The sequence below is a fragment of the Piliocolobus tephrosceles genome, chromosome 2 (genome assembly GCF_002776525.5).
Source record: "Piliocolobus tephrosceles isolate RC106 chromosome 2, ASM277652v3, whole genome shotgun sequence".
Lineage (NCBI taxonomy): Eukaryota > Metazoa > Chordata > Mammalia > Primates > Cercopithecidae > Piliocolobus > Piliocolobus tephrosceles.
Genome location: NC_045435.1, coordinates 6,552,719 through 6,574,854, shown reverse-complemented (window position 1 = coordinate 6,574,854; position 22,136 = coordinate 6,552,719). Strand labels below are relative to the sequence as shown.

General features: G+C 38.1%; 1 pseudogene; it reads left to right on the top strand.

Annotated features, from left to right (window-relative positions):
• The first annotated feature begins 21,087 nt into the window (after positions 1-21,087).
• LOC111542171 lies at positions 21,088-21,628 on the top strand (annotated as a pseudogene).
• The last annotated feature ends 508 nt before the right edge of the window (positions 21,629-22,136 follow it).

Below are 22,136 nucleotides of genomic sequence, written 5' to 3'. Positions count from 1 at the left end.
TGGAGCATTTTCTCTCTGTTTCCTTCTAGTAGTTTTATAGTTTTGGGTCTTACATTTAAGTTTTTAATCCAAATAAATCATTCCTTTTGAACAAAAATTCAAAGACTTTGAAGCCTGAAAGCCTATAAATCAAGCAATAATTGAAAAGAAGCTGGAAAACTGGAACCGCTAAAATCTATGAACAAGAGGTAATAAAATCAGAAGAACTAAACAATGGAACAGGAAATAATGAATATTTGTGTTGCTTGGAAATAATAGCATTAACTAAACTAGCTGTGAAACTGAAGAGTAGCTTTCAGCAACCACATACACTAGAAGGTAGAGGCAAAGGCAAAAGAAGCTCTGTTTTAAAATTTAAAAAAATCAAGAATACATGTGGCTTGATAAAATATCTGCTGTAATTATACTGGACAAGATTTACTACAGAAATGTTTTCTTTGCCAGAGTTTTAAAGACTGTATTGTGCATAGAAACATAATTAACACATGTTTTTTTAAACAACTATTCAAAAAAATCAGTAAGTGGTTACTGCTCCTATAATTTTGAAATGATCAGGCAGACAGTATATAGAAGCGGTGGATGGTTTGAGGAAAGGAGTCAAACATGTCTCCGGCCTAGGGAGAAGCAGTCCTCCGCAGAGAAGCAGACAGTTTGCAGGAATTGACAGGACTCAGTAATTACCAACTGTCATTATCTGAGCACCTATTCTTTTGTGCTTTCTGCTATGGAATTATGCTTATTCATATTTAGAGTTGACATTTATTAAGTCTTCTTATGGCCCAGGAATTATGCTATAAATTTCATTAATAAAAGTACTATAAAACTGATTACTAGTAAACAAAATTGTTAATTTTAAAAGGTAATTATTGAACACTTGCTATGTGCCAGATATTATGCCAAGCGTTTTATATACTTATTGTCCATTTGTAATTAACTATCTGGGTTTTATATACATCCACCCAGTAAGTGTTTTACTTTCTTCCATATACATTTATATTATGTGAACTGTTTAAAAGAACATTATGAGTTTTGTGAATGAACAAAAAATACATAGACCCGTGCTAGCTGGAGATATTGAAGTCCCTGCGCTCAACCTGGAGATAGAACCATGGGCAAAATAGACAAGAGGACTGTTCTCATGAAGCTCTAATAAGGAAGACAGACAATTACAAATAAGCAAGTAAATACCTAATATATTGGATGGTGATAAGTCAGGAAGTGAAGATAAATGAAGGAGAGTAAGGAAGGAAGATAAAGATATGGAAGTGGGTGGGGGAAGGTGGCTGGAGGGACTCTTATACAAAGCAGTAGGAAAGGTCTATATTTATGAAAAAGAGACATTTTAGCAGAGACCTGAAACAGGTAAGGACAGAATTTTTCCAGGCAAAGCTAACAGAGATAGATGCCATCATTAGACCTATTTTACAAGTGAGGAATCAGGACTGATTGTGAGGGACACAGACAGCAATGTTCATCAGATATTCCATTTGTTCCTCTACATTTCCCTGGTCCCCTTTCAGTTACAAAGCATAATGACAAATTAACTGGAAATGGTTACAGTACAATATGTTAAGTTTGAGTAATCTGTGTTTTCTTTTCAGAATCCTATGCCTTTTATTACAAAATTAACAATGTTTTGTAAACCACTCAAGCAATATAGAAGCATGCTAAGAGAAAGTAAAATTCTCCCTTAATCCAACTTTCCAAAGTTACCATAATTAATAAGCCTGTGTCCTTCCAAATACTTTGTTATACCAGCATATTATTAGACAAAAATAAGTATGTCAATTTCATAATATTTCTTAAAATTAGCTGAATATCAGTGGAGTGGCAGTTGAAGCAAGATGGACGTTCTGGGGTAGGAGATGTAGCAGTGCTGGTTTTGATACTGAGCGTCAGCACCTGTGGTCCCTCTAATGCGATTCAGACTTTATAAAGCTTGGCCCTGGTGATGGTGGAACAATCTTCTCACTGAGCCTCTTTCTGGGACATAATTTTTGGGCACTGTTCTCTGCTGCTTAGCCTCCAAGCCTGGTTCTCCAATCCTCCTTGCAATTCTGGACAATGCCCAATTTCATTTGTAAATTGAAATGTTAAATTGGAAGTAGAGACTGAAAAGCACCAGAATCCAATCCTCAAAATATTCCTAAATGAGGAGCCAAACCAAATTGCAGAAATTTCCAAGCAGGTGGCTGAGAACCAACATGCTGTTTACACTTTAAAGAAGTTGTTTTTCTGCTTGAATTAACAAGACTTCATTTCTGCTCATTGCAACTAAGCTACCTGACAGACGCAGTGACCTTAATTAACCCCTGGCCAGAGTTGATTGGTCAAAAGATGGAAACTTCAACCCACCTTGACTCTCTTATTATCCAGTTCTGCATTATAACATTTAGTGGCCTAAAATGGTGATTCGTTTTCTCCCAATGTTCAGTGGGTGGCTGAGCTCAACTAGGAAGTGTCACTTGGGCTCTCTCATGTACTTGCAGTCAGATATCAGTTGGGCCTGCAGTCATCTGAAGGCTCAGCTAAGCTGGATGTTTAAGATGATTCACTTAAATGCCTGGCAGCTGTTGCTCACTGCCCACTGGGATCTCGGTTCAGGCTATTAACAAGTGCACGCACAGTACATGGCATCTCCATGTGGTTTGAGCTTCTCGCAATGTAGTGAGAAGTTCCAATAGGGAGCATCTAATAACCAGAATTCCAAGAACCCCAGGTGGGAAGCTGCAAGGCTTCAAAATTCACACAACATCACACCCTGTTCAAGACAGAGCCACAGAAACAGCTTAGATATACTACAGGTCTTTGATTTAGACCTGTAGTATAAGGGCATGGGGCTGGCAGAAAAATGGTCCTCCAAAGATGTCCATGTTCTAATCCACAGAATGTTACCTTATATGGCAAAAGGTGCTTTGCAGATGTGATTACGTGTATAAACCTTGAGATAGGGAGATTTTCCCTGTGCCCAACTTAATCATATGTGTACTTAAAAGTGGAGAAAACATTCTCAGCTCCAGAGAAACAGACAGATGGCAACATGAAGACTCGGCCTGCCATTGCTAGCTTGAAGATGGAGAAAGGGATCTCCAAACCAAGAATGCAGGCAGCCTTGAGAAACTAGCAAATGTAAGTAAATGGATTCTCCCCTAAAGCTTCCAGAAAGCAATGCAGCCCTGCTGGCATATTGATGTTGGCCAAGCGCTACCTGTGCTGGACTTAGGATCTACAGAACAGTAAGATAATTCATGTTAACCCACCAAATCTACAACACTTTGTGATAGCAGTGATAGGAAACTAACTTACTAAAAGGCATGGCTCATTGGGATATTATCTTTGAACACCAGGTACCACACCCGACCTATAAGAGCCCTTTCTTAGAAGTTCAGAATTACAGCTAAAAAAATCAACCTCTTAGGTGAAAAAGATTTAAATCCACAAAAATGTTGGTGGCAGTCTGTTTTCTACCCTGTGCTCTGTAATCGAAATACTGTATAACACCTACAACTTTTGAAGTGAATTAATGATAGCAACACTAATTGAAAATGAAAACTCTCAGACACTTAAACTGTTATTTTATCTCCACTGCACAAAAGAGGCTTTATCAATTTACTTAAACAATCAGCCTATTTCTTCCAACAATTAGATCATTTAAATCTAGAAATAGTCATTTGCTGTAATAAGTAAGTTCCTTAGGTAAGAAAGAAATATATACGTATGCTTTGGTAGATATAAAATAAGTGTTCAAATGTAACTGACTTTAAGCAGGAACTAGAGAGTATGAAGTGGGATATCTGGAGACGGGGTTTTAAGAGACTAAGTATTTAGGCATCTGAGTTACCCACCTGACCCAAAGGCGACTAGGCTATGGCAACACACAAGATAACAAGTTGAAGAAAGAAGAAATATTCAGGAGTTTTGGGCACAAGTTTTTCTATGATTATATGTTAAGTCTGGTTATAGGATAGTAAGATAAAAATCAAGTGAATTCTCAATAGTTAATTTTTTTTAGTGGTTCTGTTATTCAAACAAACATGAATTTAAAGAATGTGGGATTGTCCTGTCTCCAATCACTACTTTACTCTTGTCCTTCCTACTCAGCAGCACTTAACTTCCCCAGAAAATGCATAATGAGATGCTGAGGATTATGTTAGTGGAAAACTGCTTTTATAACTTATTTGGAATAAACATCATGTTTACCGTGAAGATTTTAAAAACTGAGCCAGAGTCTTCCTTTGATACTAACAAAATTTTGGTGAACGAAGGAAAAGCTTGTGTTTTAAATGTGCATTTCTCTATCCTTCTCATTTAGACAGAGGGCAGATATGTAAGAGTCAGGAAGATGTCAGAAAGTTACTTTAATAAAATAAGCTCAAGTTAGTTTTATAGGCAACATTAAATTAGTGAAACTCCTGAGTGATCCAAGAAGATAAAGGAGTTCACACTTCATAAACTCACTTGTAGTACTGTTTATTATAGTTATTACGCAGTTGAACTTGTTAACTTTTTTTAATTTCAAAAGAAAAACAAATACATCCCAAGAATATCTTTATTGATTTTATGCTCTTCTGGCTTTATTTTTCTAATAATAAATGTTTTAAAGGTTGCTTTTCTACTTTAGTCCTTTAAGAAATATTATATAGAGAGATGAAAAATCTATCATCAGAGCATTTGAAAAAATAATCCCTTTTCTATGACCAACCACTTCCCCAAAAAAGGGTGTCGGCTCCTGTTTCTTTGTATTTCAGTTAATTGCATAAGATAATCTCACACATCAGAACCGAAAATCTCAGAGGCAAGAAACATTGACTCCTCTCCTTTCTTTCCCCTCCCACTCCCAGGAACAGTCAATGGCTCACGTTCAGTCCACCCCTTCAAGCCTTCTTTTCCATTCCCATTGCACTCCAGATTTTCAGGTCCTTGTTACCTCTCGTCTGAATGATCATAAAAGCCTCCCAACTAGTCTCTGCCTCTGGTCTTTACCTTCTACAATCCATTCCTTCACGCAAAGTTAGATTCCTAAAATCCAACCTTGAGGGCAGAGTTTTAAATTCCTAAAACCCATACTTGATCACTTCCTACAACGGCATCTGTTGCCCACAGAATAAACCACAAATTCTTCATAATAATACAAGCCCTCATAATTTGGGCTCAGTGTCTCCTATCTCATCCCCATATTACTCTCCCACTCCTCCTTCTCACTCTCACCTTTAGCCTCATCCCAAACAATATCTGAACATACACTGCAATTTTTCTACCTTTATTTCTCTACATAGAATACCTTTCTTCTTTACCTCAGTGTTTTCAAATTCTGTCTTCTCTATGAAGCTTTGACACTCACCCAAGTTGAAATAATGTCCCCCACATCTACGTACTGAGCTACTTCATTTGTATGTCTGCTACATCCTCCATCACAGGCTGACCTGTGGTATATATGTTTGTGCACCTAAGAACAGGAATTGTGCCTCACTCTCCATAACATAGAGCTTTGCTTATATTAAACTTTGTTCAGTAAACTTTGGTGGAATTGAACTCAAAAGGGCCAAGCTAGAGAGAAAAATGGAGTTGGGACAAGGGGAGGGATAGTCTACTAAAATGAAAGGTTATCATTGCAATTTGACAAATTCTATGTTTATTTATGCAACAAAGAGTTTACCCAATAGCTACTGATTAGACCAAAGAAAAACTAATGTCAAACAAAAAGATTAGTGAAAAATCAATTCTACTCTTTTCACAATTTTCATTTCAAAATATTCATTCTATTATCCTGGGGCTTTTCCAAGCAAAAACTGAAGGACTTGCTGAAACTGAGTCATGGAGGCCACATGTGTTATCTTTAGCACACGCTGCACAGTAGTACGACCAGAATCTTCCACACACATGCTATTAGCCACAGAGAACCTACCTGTGACCCAGTTGCAGTGGCAGGGGTGTGGTTTGAAGGAGCTGGGGTCACTGTGTAATGATATTGACAGTTTCTTAATATCTCCAATAATATCATGCGGGAAATTGATCCTATTTATTAATACCCCTCTGCCAACACCCACTATGAACCTCCCCAATATGCTAACAGACAATACCCACACCAGCCAGAAATAAGAAATATCATGGGTTCTGCCCATGAGTGAGCTATGTCACTATGACATAGTGGTGAAGAGAACAGGTTTTGGATTTAGATCCTGACTGTACCTCTTACTAGCTTGGGAAAATTATGTAAACGATCTGTGTCTCAGTTTCCTCACCTTCTAAATGAATATAATGATAGTCCCTACCTTTGTTTCCCCCATTATTGTAAATATCTTATGTATATTACCAATTTGCATATGTAAAATATGATTATTACTAGCAAGAGTAAGCACTCAATAAATATTTGTTTTCATTGTTATTATTTTATTTGCTGAAGAAATATGTAAAAGAGAATATAACTAAAATCAACAATATAAAGGAGAAAATGGCATAATTGATATTTTTATTGGTAACATCTGCACACAGAATTATGAAGACCCCAAAAAATAAAATAAAATCGAGATCTGTTCTCATCGGATTCATCTGGCAAAAGTTCCAAATGTCTTTATTTATGAAAATTAATGTATGTCTTTTCATCTCACCCACAAGGAGAGCTCTTAAAATTTAATTACGATTATTTTTACCCTTTTCTCCATTAAACTCTAGGTGGGTTAATATGAGCACCAGATGTTGGCCTGGCACATTCTCCTCCTTCCACCCACAGTCTTTTAGGGAAAAGTAAAGAGGTTAGAGGAGGAAGAAACGGGTTCACACTCAGTGGTGAATAGGGGCAAACGATGAACACCCCAGAACTAGGCAAAAAACCCCAAACTGTCACTTAACCATCACTTTCTGAATAATTATAGGTTGATTTTAGTAAACAACAAAATGAAGATGTATTTGAAATTATATGTTTCCGGCAGCACATCATAAGCAGTGGTGATTTAAATTTGGTATAGTTGAATTTCTACTGCTCTTGAGGCTGTATCTCTATGCCCAAATGGTAAAATAATCAACAGATTCCATAAAATAGTATTATAAGAAGTCATTTGATTTCTAGCAAAAAAAAAAAAAAAATCTTGGCTTTCACGGTAGTATTTGGAAGGCTGTTTTAGAATAAATTTTATTAGCCTGAAAAAGACAGTAAATGAGCATCCCAGCTGTTATTCCATGAAATAGAGCAATGAGATTGTCTTTCTTGGGTTTTTCTCCTGCTTCATTATGTATGTTTAACTACTAAGTTAGTTAAATAACTACTAGTTTAGTCATTCCCAATGTTTAACTTTTAAACTACATTAACTTTAAAGAGTTAGACTAGAGGAGAAGGTGGCAGTGTTTCTAAAGGGGCAAGATATACTAATATGTTTTATTGATTGTCTTCCCATGTTTGACTTCCAGAACTATTTTTCCATTTCTGGAATTCATAATAAAAATGTGTATATCTTCTTAGAAAGCCATTTTTTTTAAATTATTTATTTATTTTTTAAAAATTGACACATAATTGTACATATTTATGGAGTGCAGGGTGATGTTTGGATACATGTATACATTGTGCAATAATCAAATGAGAGTACTTAACATATCCATTACCATATATTTATCACTTCTTTATAGAAATGATAAATGAAAACATTCCAAATCTCCTCTTCTAGCTATTTTGAAATATACAATATTGTTAACTATAGTCCCCCTATTCTGCAACAAACACCAGAACTTATTCCTCCTGTTTAACTGTAACTTCACACCTGTTGAGCACTCTCTCTCCATCTCCTTCCACCCACCCACGAAAATGCCCACTGATGTTCTAGGTGTCTCATAGTCATGTAATGGTCTCTGCAGTGAAATGAACAATAAAGTAAACTTGTGTAGGACCATGAAATAATTCCATGTCTTGGTATTATCCATGTGCCAAAAATTAGAGATAACTACACACTTATCAGAAAAAAACACTTGAAAACCGATAGCCCCATTTTTTATGCATTTTCAGAGCTATATAACCTCACCCAGAAAGCCATAGGAATATGAAGAGTCAAGGAAGTTATGTTTGTAATTTCATTATTACTCAAGTGGATATGAGTTATATTTCCTCCTTGTCAGTATAAGATGTCATAAGTATGGAGGTGTGTATCAGGACATAGATTTTTCTCCATGCCTCCTCTGCTGGAAAAGGCGGTTTCCTGTCCAGGCAGTCTTTTGATCTCCATTTGGCTGCATAAGAATGGGCCTTGGGCTTCAAACACCTTCTTACCCAGATATAAAGAATCCTCACAGCTCAAGCTCGCCATATCTGTCCTCTGCAGGGGGGATACAGGGTCCTTCTTTCTGCAGCATTAGAGGAGTGCATGTGGCCAACGGCCCTGTGTGGCTGCCAGGAGGGACCTGTGGGACATGGGGGACCAGTGCCCACTACTGAAACTGATCTTGCTCTCTTTATATGAGTAAAGTGTGGTTCCATCTAGTACTTGGCTGTATTGTGTTTTTGTGTTTTTCTTGGTGACTCTGACACCAAGGTGCAGTGGGCAAAAGTGTTAGACTTCTACTTATGGTGACAGGCAACACATGCCACTCGTTTATAAAATCCGCATAGTTGGGACTTTCTCTTACTCTCTATGTTGTGTTTCGCTGTGTTAGAAGGAGCTCGATTCCCGCATCTTTGAACATGATCCACAAGAAGTTGTTTAAAAACGGTGAGAAGTGAAAGCCCATTCGTTTCCTGACTTTCTAATGCCTGATGATATGAAGCTGAGCAATTTATTTATGCTTGTCTGGGTGCTTTAAGTTTTTTCAGAAGGAAGATATTAAAAAAGATTGTGAGAGCTAATACAAGCATAACACTCTACTTGGGAATGTTTATGAACCATCCCTCTATAAATACAAACATTATATCATAAAAGACAATACTTGCTGTGTTGCAAGTAATAAAATGTCTTGAAATCAGTAAAATTTATTATCTGTAAATATTTTCCTAAAAATAAGGTGCTCAGCACGACTGTAATGGTGGCCATATGATTTTGTTATTGTGAATTTTGTTAGTGAACACTTCAAAACATTCTGGGATCAGAATTTCATCACAAATGATCTCATATCCTCTCTTCTATTTCTAGGAATGGGACACATGTGCGTGGCTGTGTTAGGGGCCATGATGCAGTACTGTCAGCACATGACACAGTCTGAGAGTTCATAGTTTTACCAAAATGTGATTATCCTATAGAAAAAGATGGGGAAGAGAACATAGTATCCAGTTTTACCACTGACCTTGTTAAACAGCAAAACACCTCGACATTAGAACTTTAAGTTCCCTCATGAGCTCATAAACTCCTTCTGCGATGTGGCAATTGTTCTGCGAAGCATATTATGAAACTTTCCAGGGCAAAGTAGTAAAGATATTTCAATAAGTCAACATCATTAGACATTTCTAGTTGGAAAAATAATTGAAAAAGTCAAGCCCCGCATTGCCAGACTTTACACATGGACTTAAACCCTTGTGCCAATGTCAGAGCTATTTACTGAAGCTGTGGAATGAAACAATGAAACATATTCCATATTAGAGATGCAATGAATCATCTATGTGTGCCTAATGATAAAAATTCTAAATATGATGAAATGCAAATTCTAATCCAAAATACAAAAGAGGTATATTTAAAACTACCTTGTCTGATGTATGTTTTAATGTACAATCATTTCATGCAGCAATTCTCAATAAAACATAGTATTGAGTAGTAATAGATTAGACAAATAATAAAATACATATTTTCTATCCCCAAATAATTTGCTAAGATTTTTTAAAATTTTACTCAAATTGTATTTGTACCAAATTCTAAAACACTTTTAGAATAAGTGCCATATTTTTGTAGGGGAAAAAATCTTCCAGGGAAATAAACTCTTCCAGCTTGCAATAAATCTTTTGTGAATCAATAAATGAAGGAATAAAACCTAAAACTAAAACCTAAAAAACCTGAAACTTAAAAAAATTGAATTTTTATATTTGTTCAACTAGTTTAAAAAGCAGATGTTATAATAACTTATTAATATGTCTCATAACTTTCCTTAGTCTCCCTCCAGAAGCTGTGGAAGAGCTGAAACCAGGGAAGGCAGGGCACATGCAGAAGCAAGAGGCGGTGGAGAACCACACGCAGAAAGCCACAGTGTGGAGTCTAAGAAAGTTTCCAAAACCAAGGACGTGAAACAGATACTGTGTTCCAATCTAGAATAATTCTAGATGGCTGGAATTGCTAGAGAGTTCAGTGATGAGCAGTCCTGATTCACTGTACCTGGAGGATTTTGGTTGGCAACCCAAATGAAGGGATAATGATGAGTTAGGAATTTTTGTAGTAACTCCCAATGTATTACAGTTTCCACTATTCAAACAATAGCACATCATTCCAGAGGGGACCTTAGAATTCCTACATGTAGTTAAACTGTTAATTTAACATGTAAATGCACTCAAACTCAGAGAGTCTGGTCAAAAGGAAGCTAAGACTAGAGCCCTGCCTCAGGAGCCTGTTCACTGCTCTGTCCATAATGACAACTGTGATTTCATGTCCATTTACACAGCAAGAAATGAAGAGTGGCTTCCACACATTACCAGTTATACATTGATGTGGTTTGACTGTGTCCCCACCCAAATCTCATCCTGAATCGTAGCTCCCATAATTTCCACATGTCATGGGAGGGACCCAGTGGGGGGTAATTGAATCACGGGGGTGGATCTTTCCTGTGCTCTTCGCATGACAGTGAATAAGTCTCACAAGATCTGATGGTTTTATAAAGAGGAGTTTCCCTGCACAAGCGCTCTTTGCCTGTCACCATGTAAGATGTGACTTTGTTCCTTCTTCACTTTCTACCATGATTGTGAGGCCTCCCCAGCCATGTGGAACTGTGAGTCCATTAAACCTCTTTCCGTTACAAATTACCCAGTCTGGGGTATGTCTTTATTACAATGTGAGAATGGACTAATACATACATCTCTTCTTGTCTGTCCACAACCTACTCAGGTTCTCTGATGCCCATAAGTCTTTCTTTGTACTGTAGAGTCAACATTTCCAAATGACCAAAGTTATTGTCATCCACATCTCCTTTTACCATCGCCTGCACTATAATGCATCTTTTCCTTAAAAAGGAAGAACAGCAGCACAGTAAGCTGAATGGAGAACTCTAACTGTATTAAATACCACCAAGCATTGGCCAGGCCACCAGCCAGCCACATACCATCCCTTCCAGGACCTGCAATTTTCTGTTACCCTCTGATCACATTCATAGCGGTCCTTCACCTTACCCAGTCATGGTTCTACTGCAGAAACAAATAAGCTACCCTAATTAAAGAAGCTCCCATAAGAGCTTTGAGAATATATAAGTGTTACTTGGTAGTATGACCACTTTATATAATTTACCACCAAAGCATACTCTACCTGAAAAATGTTTCATGACATTAGCAAAATGTACACCTAAAATGAATGAATCTTAAGATAAAGTTCTTTTTAGGCATATTTTAAAGTTTTTACTCTAACATGCCCCAGGCCACTAATGCCAAGTTCAATATAATACTTAGAAGTTTTTCCAGATGAATCCATGCTTAAAGTCATTACAGATAATTTGAAAATTAAATGGAAATGTAATTTAATCTCATATTTGTGTTTCTCTCTCTCTCCTCATTCCTCTCTGACTCCTCTCTGGCACCTCTTCCTCTTGCTTCTGTGGACCGGATAACCTCAAGATTATAAAACTATTTAGTGGTTATAAACACTCAATAAATGCAGCTTTTTTAATGAAGAACTTTACCCTTAACCAGATAGCTACAGTTGAGTTAATAACAAATTAAGTTGAGTTGCAAAGAATTATATATGTGTTAGACACATTTAAAAATTTTTTACGACCACTTTGGGTATTGTTTAAAAAAATTATTTATTACATAAATTTTCAAAAGGATAGGTAACCAAAGAAAAAACACTCATAATCCTGAGATTTAGATATACATCCCAATACTCTGAAGGCCTTCTTCTGTAGATATCATACATATTGTTTAAAAGCATACTTTTAAAATTTTAACGTATCATATATTTTTTTCTGTCATTAAATATTTGTATTTGTTGGGGTTCTCCAGACAGACAGAGCTCTTGAATTGTAGCTTCCATAATTCTCACATGTCATGGAAGGGACCCAGCGCGAGGTAATTGAATCATGGGGGCGGACCTTTCCTGTGCTCTTCTCGTGATAGTGAATAAGTCTCATGAGATCTTATGGTTTTAAAAAGGGGAGTTCCCCTACACAAGCTCTCTTTGCCTGATGCCATGTAAGATATGGAGATTGAGACAGATGTAGTAAGATATATAGATATAGACAGATGATATAAATACACACACACACACACGAGAAGAGATTAGGAAAATTGGCTCATACGATCATGGAGGTTGGGAAGTCTCATGACAGGCCATCTGCCAGCTGGAGACCCTGAGATGCTTGTAGCATGGCTCAGTCCAAGTCCCAAAGCCTCAGAACAGAAAAGCCAAACGTCGAGAACCCAGGGAGTTGTTAGTGTAAGTACCACAGTTCTAAGGTCAGAGAGGTCAGAGTTCTGATGTCCTTATTGGCAAGAGCTCCAGGAAAGAGAAAGGGGGAATTCACCGTTCCTCTGCCCTTTTGGTCTATCTGATCCCCCAGTAAATTGAAAGTTGCCTGTCCACATTAAGGATGGATCTTTCCCACTCAGTTCACCAACTCACATGCCCATCTCCTCTGGAAACAGCATCATAGGCACACCCAGAAGTAATGCTTTATCAGTTCTTCAGATATTCCTTAATCCAATCAGGTCAACATCTAAAGTAAACCCTCAAAACATTCTTCCATAGCCTTTTTGATACTTACATGATACCTCATTACATAGATAATTTAATCTTAAATCTAATATGTTTATTATAAGAAACAACACTGCATTGAATATGCTTATATCTTTGTCACTGTATCTTTCCACATACTTTTCATTATTTCCTTAGGAAAAAATAGTGGAAGAATGATGGTTAGATCAATGGTTATTCAAACTCTGAATGCTTCTCATACATATTGCCAAGTTACAATCCAGAAAGGTGTACCAATTTAAAATCTACCCCAGCCTTCATAAATGATCCATAGCTCTGAAAACCCACTTTAAGTCTACAAATGATAAAGAAAAAATTATGAAAACATTTAGAAGGCCCTTATAAGTACTATTTCAATTAAAATATTCAGAATATAATTTATGAACCTAAACTCTTTTATAAGATCGTAAGATTTATTTTTACAAAATTGGCTACTTACGTAAGGTCCCAAAAAGACAGACCTAAGACCTTTAGTAGGTTTTCTATGTTTAAAAACTTAAAAAGTTAAGTAAAGCACATATTGCATTCAGCGTTTCAAATTCAACATGTTTAGAGATTGCTATAGCTCACAGTATATCCCAGAATCAACATGAATGTTATCGTGCATGCATGTGTGTGTGTATGTTTGTATGTGTGTTTATGTAGCAGGGAGTTAGATTGTCATATTCATTCCCTTTGATTATATCCCTTGCCAGTTGGCTAAGCTTAAGAAATTCTGAACACAGCTGTTGCCAGAATTCTACCCCCACAACCTGGGTGACAGCTTTATCAACAACCCTGGAGGGAAAACAGTCTCCAGCCCGTCCTCCTATCTCTGTAGTGCCAACTGCAGCCCAAATGTTTGGGCTTCAATGGTAAACAGAAGCAGAAAAGCCCTAAAAAATCTAAAGTGAGCAGATATTTGTTTTACTAGCAACAAAAACAAATAAGTAAATACATAAAAAGCAAGCTGTGACATTCAGAATGTGCATGCCTTTTAATGCACTGAAGATTTAAGCAATTAGCAATTTAAATTTAGCAGTGATACTTACTGAATATTATATTCAAAATATCAATAATCACATTGGAAAATAAAATCACTTTCATTAAACAAATATCACCTTTCAACTGTCTAGAAGGCAAATCATAACACAAAGAATAAGACAATTAACAGAGCAATGGCTCAAGTAACATATGTCAAATCCCTCTTCACCTGCATAGATAATCAAAGCCAGTTCTGACAGAACACTAGAGAAAGGCCCTGTAAAGAAAATTGATGCAAACTTATCATTATTCTTTAACTGTTCCTGTTAAATGAAGTCATACTAGTAGTTCCAAATTGTCCCACAAGTTTCTCTGTTAATCTCCCATCAATCACCCAAAAATGTTGGCTGGAGGTGACAACAAGGGAATTATATCAGCTAAGTCCTCCAAGGAGTTTGCTTAGCAGTGCAGGCTTGGCAGTTTCACTCCAGGGACAGGACTGTTCCAGAGTCGAGGCTGGTCCAGAAAGATGGAACTAGCTGCTCGGAGGGGCAAGCTAGAAAGTTAGTGAAATGTTATTTACCTTTTGGTTATTTAATAATGAGACACTTAAAAATAGATACCCATTAGGGTAACAATGGTTTTTTAATGGAAAATAGAAAGTGTTGGCAAGGAGGTGGAGAAATTGTAATTCTTGGATATTGCTAGTGGGAATGTAAAATGACACAGCCACTGAAACATTATAATGGCTCCTCAGAAAGTTAAACATAGAATTACCGCATGATTCAGCAATTCTACTTCTGAATATATTCACCAACTATTGAAAACAAGGACTCAGATATTTGTACACCGAAGTTCATAGCAACATTATTCACAGTAGCCAAAAGCCTGGAAACCCAAATGTCTATCAACAGATGAATGGATAAACAAAATGTGGTATGTATACGCAATGGAATATTAATGAGCCTTTAAATGAAATGACATCATAATACATGCTACAACACGAATGAACCTCGCAAACAGTACGCTAAGTGAAATAAGCCAAACATAAAAGGACCAATTGTATGATTCCACTAAGTGAGGTACCTGGGATAGGCAAATTCATGAAGACAGAAAGGAGATTGGTGGTTACCAGTGGCTAGGGGGAAAGGAGATGGGGAGTTACTGTTTAATGAGGACAGTGTTTCTGTCTGGGATAGTGAAAACCTTCAATAGAAGGATAGTGGCGATGAGTGCACAAGAATGCAAGTAAGCTTAATGCCACTGATTCATATACTTTAAATAGCTAAATGGTAAATTTTATGTCATGTATATTTTACCACAATAAAACAATAGAAAAAATAATCCATTGAATACTTAAAGAAACTGATTAAAATTTCTGTCTTTTATTCTTCTCTATAAATTGTATGTGGACAAGTTTTTACCAACAAAAAAAAGCTAAGAATAGAAATAAGTAGATCTTAGACAAACACATGTACTTGGAACCATTTTGTATATTTGCTGTATTTTATTATTGCCTGATCTGACACAAAGGGTCAGACTCACACAAATCAGTATTATAGCCAGTGTCAAGCTTTCATCATGATGTAAAAGAGTCAGGTAATCCAGTAAAAGATTCAGGTTCCAGAAAAGCAGAGAGAAGTTGGGGACATTGAGAGCAGTTCCCCAGCTTCTTTCGGTTCATGACAGACATCAACTCTCCGGCCCAGAGTGAAAGATGAGGTCCACGGTGGAGGCTTTGTGCTGATATCTCCTACCATAAGGGAGCATTTTGTGAAACATCTCTGTGTTATAACCCAGCTTTCATGTCATTTTTTCAAGGATATCCTGCTCAGAGCATTCCACAGAGAAGACCCTTCTGCTAGCGTGTTTCATTAGTGTATTTACCTGGAGTCCAGAATCACCTTGACTAGGCACCTGCCTTCTTTCCCCCGTTCCACTTGGAGCATCCCCCAGATAGTCAGGGGGAAACTGAGTCACAGTTCAACTGCATTATTTTTTTCACCTTGTTATAGACTAAAAGTTTATGTCCTCCCAAAATTCATATATTGAAGCCGTACCCCCAGTATGATGAATTTGGACGTGAAGCCTTGGGAAGTAGTTTCTTCCCAAGGTTTAAATGTAGTCATGAGGGTGAGGCTCATGACTCATGACCATGATGAGATTGGTGTCCTTATATGAATAGGGAGAGAGACCACAGTGAGTTATCTCTCCACCATGTGGGGATACAGCAAGAAGGTGGCAACCTGAAAGCTAGTAAGGGGCCTTCACCAGGCACTGAATCTGCTGGCACCTCAATCGTGGAATTCCTAGCCTCCAGAACTGTGAGAAACAAACTTCTCTGGTTTAAGTCACTCAGTCCACAGCATTTCGTTATAGCAGCCCAAGCTGACTGTTCAATGTCTAATCACTTGGATTGAATAAGTAAACAAAATATATATGCATGTACTTGTCTTTAGAAATAATCATTTAATATAGAAACCTGGGATATTTCCATGGGAGCTTTCTACTCCCCAAAGTTCAATGTCTAGACCTCCATACCAGGAACTCTCCTCCACAAATGCATCAAAGTCACCTGGTAAAGGTGAGGAGGAAAAGGCAAAGCGTCCTTTGGATGGGTCCCCAAGTCCTTGTACAAGTCAACAAGGTGTCAGATGTAAGGAGCTATGAGCAATGAAAACCTAATGTAGAAGGAAAATTGCTTTCACAAATTAGACTTTAGGCCAAAAGGAAATTGAGGGATGGATGCATCATTGCCTCAGGACTCTCCAAGGTCCACTCAGCTTATTCCATCTTTTATGTTCTCTGTTGCTGACCTTCCACAGCAAAGTTCTCATTCTCCACCGTTTTTTTTGTTTTGTTTTGTTTTGTTTTGTTTTGTTTTTTTTTTTGACTACAGGATTTAGACAGTTCTTTGTATCCCAGGTCAACTTTGCCTTTGAGGGGAACATAAATTGCTCTTTGCTCCCAAATCCTTGATTTGGCCTCAGTCAATTCCACCCAGGCCCAGCTCTCAGGACCTGAGGAGGCTGGATCAGGACAGGTTTCCCACAGATCCAGGAGGAAAGGCTGTGGGGAGAAAACCCAAAATGCTAGGATTAGTGGTAGCAGCAGGAGCCACCCCAACCTGATCACCACACAGAAGACTTGGTCCTTTCACCATCACTCACCCAGAGGACAGGGTTTCTCTCTGCCCTGTACCTGCCACCCAAAAGAGCAGTAACAGACAGGGAGAGGCATAGGCCCTAGTATCTTTAAACTCTCCTCAAAGTTTCCTGATGGGAGTGGTGAGTCTGAACTCCACCGTCACTAGCTAGAATTCTTAGCTCAACAGTGGTGCCAGGAAGTCACGGGAATGGAATCAAAGCTGGTGCCTCAGTTGTGAGCATATAGCGTCTCTAATTAATCCCACCTGGCTTCATACGATTATCTAAGCAGAAATGCTTCTGGCATTATTTGAACCACAGAATTCTGCTGGTAGCTACAGAACCCTTTCTTCAAAGCGTGCAGCAGTGCAAGCAGACAGTATAATTTCTTCTTATAGATGTGCACACTGGACAAGAGACATCTTCTGAGTGAAATACTACCAGAAACATAATCAATAAGCCCTTTAAAAACCCTTGTAAAATAGTACCAAATGCAATTTTAAAAACTTTAGAAATTATGGCGGTTTAAATATGAATGGCATTTTACAGCTTACAAAGAATTTCCACCCATCTTCCCCCTTGAAAAGAAAATAGGAAGTAACTGTCATGCAACTCCAATATAAAAACAGCATAAGAAAACATAAGCCTGGTTGTATAGGCTTCGCAGAAATTCATAATGTTAGATAATTAATACATGGGAAGAAAATGATTTGCTTTAAGTCACAGACTGTTTTCAAGAGCTTCTATGTTATGATGACAGCTGTTCTTCATAATCTTTACATTTCTGGTTCTGAAGAAAGCAAAATAATATTTTCACCTCATTTATATGCATCACAGAAGTGCAAGGAAACATTCCAATGAAATTCACCGTGGCAAAAAATCTATTTAATTGCAGCAATATATTTGATATGGGCTCTGGACACAAGGCAAACCCTCAAAGCTGGAAATAACTGATGTTTTCGCCAAAGTTTGCCAGTGGCTGGTGACCATCACTTGCCTAATCCTGAGTGGCTGTCTCTTAGTGGTGATTGTGTGTGTGTGTGTGTGTGTGTGTGTGTGTGTGTGTGTGTGTGTGTATCCTGCCAGAATTCTCTGGGTGGTCTGTGGAATATCTAGAATTTATGGTTGGCGTTTCCCATGGACAGTTAGGCAAACACTTCAAATGCTATTTATGGCTGCTTGGATGAGGCGTGGTACCTGGTTTAGTCTCTCCAAAATCAAATCAAATGCCAAAGATGCCATTAGATCCTGGTTACTATTAGCATAACTCCTTCATGAGTAAGGGAAGAAATTGCCAACACATACAACATATCCTTTAGATCCACAACAAGAAAGAATCATCTTTTGCCACTCCAAAAACACAAGAGGAAAGGAGAAATGTAGATTCTATCCTTGTAAGTCCACAGATATCTTCTCTTTACTGCTGAGAGTGTCATACCCTGTTCATTCTAATATATGTTAAATCACTTTGCACTATAGTTCTCTAAATTTTGAATATCAATAAGAATTTCAAAGCAAAAAAACTACCATTGAAAAGGAAATCTTTCCCATTACAAAATGATTATTCAAATTTGATACTAAGACATCATCTCTTCAAGTAAAAAATGTAATGCACTTGGAAGAGTAATACATAAAGTATTTGACATTATTTACACTTAGTACAAATGAAAGTTCTGAAAATTGATTTAATTTGGGAAGAAGAAAGACTCAAAATACTAATCTCCCCAATAAATAATAGGAGAATAAATAAGAAGACAAACAATTAGCTGAGATCAAGTTTCAACATCAATTTTATATTCACCTCTGTGAATGGGATGATGTGCAGTCTCAATTTGTTTGGTGGTACAGTTCATCTGGGATCAGGGATTTCTACTGTTCTTTTTTTTTTTTTTTTTTGAGATGGAGTTTCACTCTTATCACCCAGGCTGGAGTGCAATGGCACGATCTCAGCTCACTGAAACCAACCTTTACCTCCCAGGTACAAGCAATTCTCTTGCCTCGGAGTTTCCCGAGTAGCTGGGATCACAGGCGTGCAACACCACACCCGGCTAATTTTTGTATTTTCAGTAGAGATGGGGTTTCACCATGATGGCCAGACTAGTCTCGAACTCCTGACCTTAAGTGATCTGCCAACCTCGGCATCCCAAAGTGCTGGGATTACAGGTGTGAGCCACTGTGCCCAGCCAGATTTCTGCTGTTCTTGATTGCATCTTTTAAACAATGGATTCATTCATTCATTCATTCATTCATTCAACACTTATTGAAGATCTACATCCATTAGTACGTGACAGGCACTGTTATTGATGCTGGGGATTTACCAGCAAACAAAATAAGCCAAGTATCTGGTTTTATAGAGCTTTTGGTGCACTATAGTCTTAATATGATTAAATCAAATACTAGGGATATACTGACCTTCGAATATATGAAGCCATCACCTTGTGTGCACTTATAACTCAATACGAACACTTAGTACACAACTGTGAATCTCACTTTGATCAGCAACTCTCCTTTCCTAGGAACTGAGGCAAGATGACAACATCTCCAGTGACAACATCAAAGACTTGAGTCCACTCCTGTGTGTGTTTTGGCCTTTTCTATTCAAGCTTACTCTGTTTTGGACTGCACTGTCATATCATCAATCTCCATTCCCCTCTCTGGAGAGCTATCCTTCTTCACAGAGGAGCTACAACAGGCCAATAGCAGGGTCCCCCCACCAGCCACTTCTGATCTGCGCAGGTCCTCAAAGCCTTCCTCTCTTATCCCATTTCATCACATGAGTTTGTCTTGCATGTTCTTAAACATCCCTAGCAATGCAGAACTACCTTCTTGAGTCCACAATCTGATTGCTGGGTGAAAAACAAGCCCTGTCCTTTTTGTCGGTGGTACTGTTAACTCCTCAGGCCACCTCCCTTTTATTCAGAGGTAGAAACTAGTTTCTGCAACATTATAAAATTATTCCTCTGGGTTAAATATATCTTCCTCAACTCATCTCCTAAAAAGCTTTCAAAAACAAATACTACCCTGGAGATTCTGATTCAACAGGTTTCAGGCAGGACCCATACAGCTTTATCTTTTTTTTTTTTTTAACACCACAGGGCATTCAGATGTTCATCTAAGTTTGACAGTATTACCCAGAGAGCTAATCAGTCAAAATATACCTAACATATCTTACATAGTGACCTCAACTTCCCCTCACATGCACCTCCTGCTTACTTCCTCCTGCTTACTTCCTCAGTTCCTCTCCAGATATGTCACCTCCTTCCCATATTTCAACCTAAACATTTGTACTTGTGACCACACTTGGATGCATCTCTCCATCACCATCTCTTTTACATTCCTAGGTGCTCTTAGCCTAGGTACTGCTTCCATTTGGCTCTTTTCATACTTCATTTCTAATCTATCGAGATTACATTCTTGCCAACATTGTCTAGACTAGGCTTGACTTTTAGGCCATTTAAAATAAACGCTGAGGCAAAAAAAAATCTAGAAATCAAAGTATTATTCTACTGCCCCTATAACTTCCATTCAAAACAATTATACAGAATACTCTAGGTTGGGCCTGGCCTGGGTCTGACTAGGGCATGGGCACCAATGGACCATCTTGAGTTCCTGGGAAAAGGCAGTGAAAGAGGAATAAGTTGTAAGAGAGGGTATCCAGCTAGGGAGGGTTAGAAAGTCCCCATCCCCTGCCATCAATCTCAAACCAGTACTGACCAGATAAAGCTGTGGGGCAGCAAGAGGGAAGGAAGGGTGATAGCAGCAGGAGCGAAAGAAGATGGTGGGACAGCTACGAGTGTGTTTGGTGGATTGTGGCACGGAGTATACAAAACTGGAACATGTTGCAAGTATAGAACAATAGTTTATTATCCCTTGATGTATTGCTTTCAAGAATTCGGCAAAAGTGGGCAATTAATCTCAAAAGTGGGTGATAAAGAAAGCCAATGTCATAGACTTCTTCTTTGGGGATGATGTAACAGGAAAAAGCCATATATACCATGAAGTGGTGAACCCACCATGGTTTAGTTGAAGATTGTTGAAAGAAAGGTTTGGAGTAAGTAATCTTTAAACACTTAAAGCAAAACATGAAGCTCATTACTTTCTTTCAACTAAACTTCCACTGAATGCTCCAGCAAACAGAATATGCTGCCGAAATAGTATTTCAGTTCTTCGATATTCCAGGCTTATACACAGCCATGCAGGATGTTCTTGCATTAGCAGCATCCTGAGCATCAAAACAAATAAGAAAACAGACATTGACTAGTATGGGAAGAGATAGTAAAGATGGTGGCACTCCTATCCCACCTCCAACTGAAGGATATGGGGTTGGCAACTGCCATAAGCACATTCCAATCATAGGGCAAGCATCACATATTTCATTCAGTAACTGTTCAGAGGCTGAGAAGTAGAAATTCCTTCAGAGCAATCCCTGGAAACAGTTACAGCAGTAAAGGAGTGCTATAGTCATGTCTGCCCAGATTTAGTAAAAGAATTTAACAAGTATGACACAAATGGGCCAAGTGGATTAAACAGTACACTGGAATCAGGGCAATCTCAAAGAAAGAATTTTCCATTGACGTTGGTTATGAGAGATCTTTGTGACTTGAAATCTTTTTTCACCCAGAATTTGCCAATTATGACTTCACACAACTACCTAAGAGGTAGCAGAGGAAGCAAGTCAGAATGATCAGAATAATCATTCTGGGCAGGGTGGCTCACGCCTGTCATCCCAGCACTTTGGGAGGTCAAGGCGGGCAGATCACCTGAGGTCAGGAGTTTGAGAACAACCTGGCCAATATGGTGAAACCCCACCTCTACTGCAAATACAAAAATTAGATGGGTGTGGTGATGCACACCTGTAATTCCAGCTACTTGGGTGACTGAGGCATGAGAATTTCTTGAACCAGGGAGGTGGAGGTTATGGTGAGCAGAGATGGCATCACTGCACTCCAGCCTGGGTGACAGAGCAAGACTCTGTTTAAAAAAAAATGTTATCAGAGCTGAGCTAACATCAGAGTTTTCTCTGCAAGAATATTAACCTCACTGAACTGGATATGCAGGGACTTTGAGTGTTGTCTTTATATTTTGAAGGAAAAAAGTGACCAAGATAAATTTTTTTAAGTAGCCTCACACACACACAACGTGAATGTATTTAATGTCACTGAAGTATATG